The following is an 8,532-nucleotide window of genomic DNA, read 5'->3' on the forward strand; positions in this document are numbered from 1 at the left end:
AAAAGGACAAATATTGTATAAGACCACTATTATAAGAACTCAAGAAAAGGTTTAAACACAGAAGAAAACATTCTTTGATGGTTACTAGAGTAGGGAGGGAGGGAGAGGGGTATTCACTGACTAGATAGTAGACAAGAATTATCTTAGGTGAAGGGAAGGACAACACACACTACAGGGGAAGTCAGCACAATGGGACTAAACCAAAGCTGAGAAGTTTCCAGAATACAACCAAACACTTTGAGGGACAGAGAAGCAGGGGTGGGGGTCTGGGGACCATGCTTTCAGGGGACATCTAGGTCAATTGGCATAACAAAGTTTATTAAGAAAATGTTCTGTATCCCACTTTGGTGAGTGGCATCTGGGGTCTTAAAAGCTAGCGAGCAGCTATCTAAGATGCATCAATTGGTCCCAGCCCACCTGGAGCAAAGCAGAATGAAGAACACCAAAGACCCAAGGAAAGTATTAGCCCAGGAGACAGAAAGGGCTACATGAAGCAGAGACTTCATCAGCCTGAGACCAGAAGAACTAGATGGTGCCCGGCTATCACCAATGACCACCCTGACCGGGAACACAAAAGAGAGCCCCTGACAGAGCAGGAGAGAAGTGGGGTGCAGAACTCAAATTCTAGTAAAAAGACCAGACTTAATGGTTTGATTGAGACTGGAGGGACCCTGGAAGACATGGTCCCCAGACTCTCTGTTAGCCCAAAACTAAAACCATTCCTGAGGCCAACTCTTCAGATAAAGATTAGACGGGACTACGGGACATAAAATGATACTCATGAAGAGTGTGCTTCTTAGCTCAAGTAGATACTTGAGACTAAATGGGCAGCTTCTGTCCGGAGGCGAGATGAGAAGGCAGAGAGTCAGGAGCTGGTTGAATGGACACAAGAAATCAGGTGGAAAGGAGGATTGTGCTGTCACAGTATGGGGAGAGCAATTAGGGTCACATAACAATGTATGTATAAATTTTTGTATGAAAGACTAACTTGAATTATAAACTTTCACTTGAAGTACAACAATAAAAAAAAAAAAAAGAAAAAAAAATGGGCAAAGGATATGACCAGACACTTTACCAAAGAAGACATTCAGGCAGCTAACAAACACATGAAGAAATTGCTCACATATTATTAGCCATTCCAAACCAAACCAAACCTGTTGCCGTTGAGTCAATTCCGACTCATAGCAACCCTATAGGACAGAGTTGAACAACCCCATAGAATTTCCAAGGAGCGGTGGATTCAAACTGCCAACCTTTTGGTTAGCAGCCGAGCTCTTAACCATTGTGCCATTAGCGAGATACAAATCAAAACTACAATGAAATACCATCTCACCCTGACAATAATGGCACTAAAAAAAAAAAACCAAACCAAAACAGAACATAACAAATGTTGGTGAGGTTGTAGAAAGATTGGAATTCTTATATTCTGTTAGTGGGAATGTAAAATAGTACATCCATGATGGAAAATGGTATGGCACTTCCTTAAAAAGCTAGAAATAGAAATACCATATGATCCAGCAATCCCACTCCTAGGTATATATCCTAGAGGAATAAGAGCTGTGACATGAACAGACATATGCACACCCATGTTCACTGCAGCATTATTCACAATAACAAAAAGATGGAAACAACCTAAGTGCCCATCAGTGGATGAATGAATAAACTGTGGTACATACACACAATGGAATACTATGCAACAATAAAGAATAAAAAATCCATGAAACATCTCACAACATGGATGAATCTGGAGGACATTATGCTGAGTGAAATAAGTCAATCACAAAAGGACAAATATTGTATGAGACCACTATTGTAAAAAAACAAGAAAAGGTTTACATATAGGAAAAAAATTCTTTGATGGTTACCAGGGATGGAGGGGAGGAATTACTAACTAGATAGTAGATATATGTTAATATTGGTGAAGAGAAAGGCAATACACAACATGGGGGAAGTCACCACAACATGACCAAGGCGAAGGAAGACACTGAGAGGAACACAAGAATACAGGGCAACTATGGTAATTACTATAACAGACAATTTTGCAACAATAGTATTAACAAACAATAATTTACGAATGGATACATAGGTAGATGCTAAAGAGGTGTGGGAGGGTGTAAGGGAGCCCGCCCACCTGCAGATATAGGTTTGTTTGTGGATGTTTCTACATACATAATTGTATCTGCTGGACGTATATTAAAATAGACGATAGCACACACAAGGGGCACAGTCATGGAAACTTCTTAGACATAACCAAACACCTTGAAGGACGAAGTTCCTAGGCTGGAAGGGGAAAGACCATAGACTCAGGGGACATCTACGTCAACTGGCACCACGTAGTTCATAAAGACAGTGTTCTGCATCCTACTTTGGTGAGTAGTGTATGGGGTCTTAAAAGCTTTTGAGTGGCCATCTAAGACACCACTATTGATTTCTTCCCATCTAGAGGAAAGGAGAGTGAAGAAAACCAAAGACTCAAGGAAGCACTTAGTCCAGAGGACTAGCGGACCACATGAAGCACAGCCTACACAACCCCAAGACCAGAGGAACTAGATGGTGCCTGGCTACCACTACCAACCGCTCTGACTGGAATCACAACAGGGGGTCCCCTATGGAGCAGGAGAAAAATGTAGAACAAAAAAACAAATTCACAAAAAAGACCAGACTTACTACTCTGACAGAGACTGGAGAAAACCCCCGAAACTATGGCCGTTAGACACCCTACTGACCTGGAACTGACGCCATTCCTGGAGCCCACCTTTCAGCCAAACGATAAACAGGCCCATAAAATAAAGAATAACACCCGAGAGGCACATGTTCCTTAGAACAATCAATTATACGAGATCAAAAGGTTAACATTTGCCCAAAAGCAAAGATGAGAAGGCAGGAAGGGGCAGAAAAACTGGAGGAAAGAAAACCAGGAACCCAGGGTGGAAATGGGGAGAGTGCAGACACATTGCGGGGAATGCAACCAATGTCATGGAACACTTTATGTACAAACTATCGAATGGGAAACTAATTTGCTCTGTAAACTTTCACCTAACACACACACACACACACACACACACACACACAGACTATTAAAAAGCCTGAGGTCACAATTCCCAAAGTTAGTAAAGTGAAGAGTCAGCGTTTTAAACCCAGAGTTATCTAACTCCAGAGCCTATGGTCCTAACTGCTGCCCTATCTTATCTCCGCTATAAATGATTTTCTATAGATTTATATTTTAATGCAATATTCGAAGAGATAATGCTCCTTCTCTTTGGCTGGGAATGTTTTTCATTGTCTTGTTTTATCGATCTATCTCTGTTCATTAATCCTTGAAATGAAAAGGTCACCGCAGCCTTGGGTTCGCCGGCTGAGAGTACTTGGATGCTGATACAATTATTCTCCCACACGAGGCCCTGTGCTCTTCCATCGTGGACGCTGTGAAGTCAGCAGACCGGCTACAATGTTATTTTACCCTCTGGAGAGGTTGTGTGGTACAGTAGCAAGGGCGCTAGGTTTGGAATCACAACTCCCTGGTATGCCGTTTACTAGCCTTGCAGCTGGGGCGAGCTGCTCGGCCCTCTGGGCCGCCAGAGTGGCTTGTGGCGCGAGGTCCGCGTCCCAGGATGCACCGCTGCGCGCCCGGCCCCAGCCTTCGCCAACTGGAGCCCCGGCCTGCGGACTCGAGAGAAAGGTGCGAGGCCGGCGGAATGCGGCCGTGGGGAGGCGGAGGCCGCCCACCGGCCCTGATGGACGGGTGTGTGCAGGATGGACCGACCCCGCCGCCCTGAGTGGGCACGGCGCTGACCTGGCCGGTCCTTGTCCCTGCGCAGACAGGGGCCTGGGCTCGGTTCCGTGTCCCCACGCAGGCCATGACTGAGGCCTGGTCCCTGTCCCCGCCCTGGCCGAGAATGGTCCCTGTCCTTCTCCTCGCCCCTTCGCGGGCCCGGGCCGGATCCCTGTCCCCACACAGGCGGTGAATGGTCCCTGAACCTGCACAGGCCAGGGCCTGGTCTCAGGTCCCTGCCCCCACGCAGGCCGGGTGTACCTGCGCAGGCCAAGGTTCCCGGGCAGGCCCAGGCCAATCCCTGTCCCCGTGCAGGCAGTGCAGCTCCCAGGGCTCTGTGTAGTGTAATTCTGTGCTGGGCGGTTTTCCATCCTTACCTTTCCTTCATGGGTTGTTGTAATGAGGATTGCCAGGAGAGTTACTGGGTGGCCCCATCTTCTCTGGACATCAACCTCAACCTGGTAAATAGAGATTTAGCCCAGATTTTCCCAGACTTCTGAGGTAAGAGGTTTAGCAGGGAGGGAGCCCTGGAGACTGTCCAAAAGTGGGGGAGGAGGATCTGGACTTAAATCCAAGTGCTGCCATCAACTTTGTGCCCCTAGCCATAAAGCCACTTTGAGTGGACGTTCTTCTCAGGTGAAAGTTATTATCCATATGCCATGACTTTAAACAAACATCAAAAATACTCCCTTATTTTCTCTAAAATTCAGCAAAATTTATCAAGAGTCCAGTGTGTGCCTAGAACCTATATTTCTAGGTACTGAGACCTCAAAGACAAAAAGACAACAACCCTTTACCTTATAGGTCACAGTTTGGAGGCCCCAGTCACTCTCTATTTGGTGCTTGCCCAATTTTTTCTTCTATCTCATCAGAAAATGTCTAAAAAAAACTGGGATGAGAAAAAAAAAATGAAGTTGTATGTGGAGTTGTAGAAAGGGTAAAGCAATCCAATTAGTTTTGCTTGGGCATTGTTTAAATTGTGCATCACCATCCATTAATGTGCCAGAAAACCAATTTGGTGAGTCCAGACCACCTTTTTAAAAATTAATTTCGTTTAGACTAGAATAGACAATAGAGTACATCACAATAATAAGGATAAGTATTGCTTTGTGAAACTTTGGTTTCAGTTATATGTATTTGTAGGTATATTTGTACTAGGTCATGATATAAAATTAAGTCACTGGTTTGGACCAGGATAAATATGTTACATTTACAGAAAGTTCTCTTGCAGTAGTAGTAATCTATCTTGAGAACTAACTATTTACATAACTGGAGCTATGGAAGAGTCCAATGGTATATTGCCCCAATTAACTCCAAGTTTTACATGTTTACAATTACTTTACATAGTATTAGCATGGCATGTGTTTGGGTGTCTGATCCAGCAGGTTAAGCGTAGATCATCGCTGACGTGTGAGGAATGGAATGGCAGAAATTGCCCCAACATGTGGGATCAGTCACTGTGGTGGTTGCCGATTACACAAACCATGAGCCATCATTGTTACCATGAAAATATGCATGATTTATAGGTTGCTTCTACTATTGCCATGTGTGACCATATGAGGATCTTTGGTTTACATTGTCCCTGCTAAAACTCAATAATGAAATTTCACAGTCCAAGGGTTTTGTGGTCTGTTGCAGTTATAATACATTCTCAGAAAGCTTAGAACCTTGATAACAGTGTATTCCCAAGGCAGAAGTGGTTTTGTTATGGATATTCAGAAAATTTTCATTTTAGCTTTGAAAAGACTAGAAAGAAAAAAAATTAACTAAAATTCAAAGTACTTAATACTGATTGATATAAAATTTTATATTTTTATTCATTTGTTGGTTGATTTTGATTTTAAGGATATAAGTAACTAAAAGTTTGGGCTGTATATCTAGATCATTTCCTAGTGTACTATTTATCCTCTAATGTTTAGGACAGACATTTAATTTGTAAATGGCCAATATCCCATTTTGCAAATGGACCTCACAGACGGTTTAATGTGATCAAATTTTTTTTTTTTTATTTTCACCATACTTACTGATGTCATAACTGCTAATAGGAGCTCAAATGTATGAATTGATGAAGATTATAAGTTATTTGTCTAAAACTCAGTGATATTATTAGTTGTTAGTAAAACTTATTTTTTACACCTGTTTTCTTTGATGAGAAACTAATTTTTGGTACGTTTCTTTCATGGAAGCTTTGAGGCATTTGTCTGAAAAGATATAAGTTAATAGAAATCATACTGTCCTTTAGAATTTCAAAAAGCACTCAATTAGACTAATGCAACAGAGGTGCAAAAGGATTCCTTTTTCCTTATTTGAGGTCTCAGTAGAAACCAGTGAAGGATACTTTATAATCAGCTTGGTCTGTGGTGTTTTGCTTTAGTGCCTTCCAAAGTGTTGGATACCTCTCACTTGCTGTGTAGTTCAAATGACCTGTTGATGGGCTCCCACAGAGGGAAGGCAAATGGCTTCGACATTAGGGCAGTGGGCATGCTTCCTCCAGCCATAGCCAAAGCTCCAGATTCAAGTAGCTGGAAAGCAGGACCGATATCTACCTTGTTACTGTGATTTCCCCATTTTCAGGCATATAGTTGGTGCTCAGTAGTTGTTAACTGAGTGAAAACACCATGGAAGGAGGAAGGGCAGCAGAGGAAGGTGCATACGTCTTAAAATGAAAGGGAAAGAATATTATCATTAGATCCTTAACTAATATTTATTCACAATATCCTATGAACCTGGTGATGTCTCTGGGGTGAAATCTTGGCTCATAGGGTGTCTACAGTCTAGTGGACCTAGGGCATATGGCTGTGTGCATGCGTGTGCCTACACACACACACACACACCACACTGATCAAGGTGTATTACAGGAGTATTCTATACTGATAAAATGGGTCTCAATTGTGCTGTATTATTAAAGAATAGGGCTGTGTATAAAACGAGGCTAGTGGTGTGATTTGGATAATGAGTGTAAAAACTCGAGGAAGAGAAAGGTTGATTGAAGTTGATGTGAGAGGCAAGGTTTCCCAGAGGAAATGAGTGGGACCTGGATAAGGAGGGATCATAGGTTGGGCATGAGCAAAAGTCCCAGTGAGCAGATAGCCCCTGGTTTTGCTGAAGGGGAGATTGGTATTCGGGAGTGGTGCAGAGTAAGGTAGGATAGGTCGAGTGGGGATCCCATTTTAGAGGGGGTTCAAGAAATAGGTAGTCATAAAAATTTAAATTTAATGTAACCTGATTAAGAAGCCATAAGTTCTGGAGCAAGGAAGTAAAATGATGAGCACTGTATTTTAAGAGTACTTGGCAGCAGCAAATAGGAGTGGAACTCTACCTCAGGAACCAAGGAGGGAGGGAAACAGCCTCCCAAGGTTGGAATCTCAGCACCACTTGAAGTCACGCTGAGATGTTCAGGTCACCATAAATGCTTTGGAGGCACAAAAGCAGCTGATGTGGGGAAATGCATTTGGTTTAGATCTCTACCTTGAGAGGGTCTGGAAATGATCAAAGGGTGACTGAGCCTATCAAACAGCCACAAGTCTACACATGTTCACTCTTAACCTCAAGCTTAGTCTGCATTTCTTTGGAGCCCTGTGGAGTAAATGAATCTTTTGTTAATAAGAAGGCAGAAGTCACCGAGTGCTTTGTTCTTGAGAATGGGTCCTAGTTGGCTGACCCCTTGAAACTTAGTCCAGCTTGTGTTTTTCATAAGGTGGCCTATACCCTGTGTTTAAAAAAATGACACCAGAGAATTCATTTGCTGGGAGAAGTACCCACTCTTGGGTATCTTAGCTTTCCTAAGCAGTTCTCTGTTTGTTTGTTAGCAGGTGGCATGGTAGGGTATGAGATAGGAGGCAGAAAAGGAGTAAGAGGAAGAAGATAGATAGCAATCTCCTTGAGGGAAGGGACATTGTCTTCATCTTTGTATTTCTAGCACTTGCAAAATACATTTATTGGATGGATGATGGATGGATGGATAAGGAACATTTTCTTCCTTCATTGTCTTGTTCACCAATAACATTGTGTTGATATCCCAGATATTTATTCAAATACTGATCTTACCTCCAGTGTCTTCTTACCTGTTCAGTGCTGATACAACTCAGATGAGTGTATTCAAAACACATGAAAGCTTTCCTTTGTTGGCCAGCACAACCTTGGATAAAGGGATTGCAGATGTTGAAGCTACCACCTTCTAACTTCAAAACCTGAAACAATCATGGGATTCATTATTTGGAGATGAAAACTTTCTCTGCCCACTCCTGTCTGTTTCCTGATTCTGTATTATGTAGTCTTAACTCTTCATTTGAAATCCACAGCTTAGGTTTTCATGCATGTGAGATACGAAATAGTAAATGCTTAGAAGTCCATCTCCTCTGTGGTCCCGATTTGCATCTGTGTACGAGCATATAAATATACCCACACCCACATACACATATATATAATTCCCTCTGTACTTCTGTATAATAGGTTATTGAAGGCTTTTTTCATCTGTGCCTATTTTGGCAGTCATTCTATATTTCTATTCTTGAAATCCTTAGCTCCTTCAAAAACTGTGATGTGTCTGACAGATAGTGTGAACCCAGTAAATACTTGTTGACTGAGTTAATGAATGAATACTATGGTCAGAGAACTGTAATGGGTGCTACTTGGAGACTTTATACAGTCCTTGTACTCGAGATTTAATTGGAGAAACAGTCTATATGGTTGAAATAAAGTCTGTTACAAAGTGACATAGGAATAAACACATACAGATTAAATATAATGATAATAGCAGT

This window comes from Trichechus manatus, unplaced genomic scaffold (assembly GCF_000243295.1).
Source record: "Trichechus manatus latirostris isolate Lorelei unplaced genomic scaffold, TriManLat1.0 scaffold00019, whole genome shotgun sequence".
In the NCBI taxonomy this organism is placed as follows: Eukaryota; Metazoa; Chordata; class Mammalia; order Sirenia; family Trichechidae; genus Trichechus; species Trichechus manatus.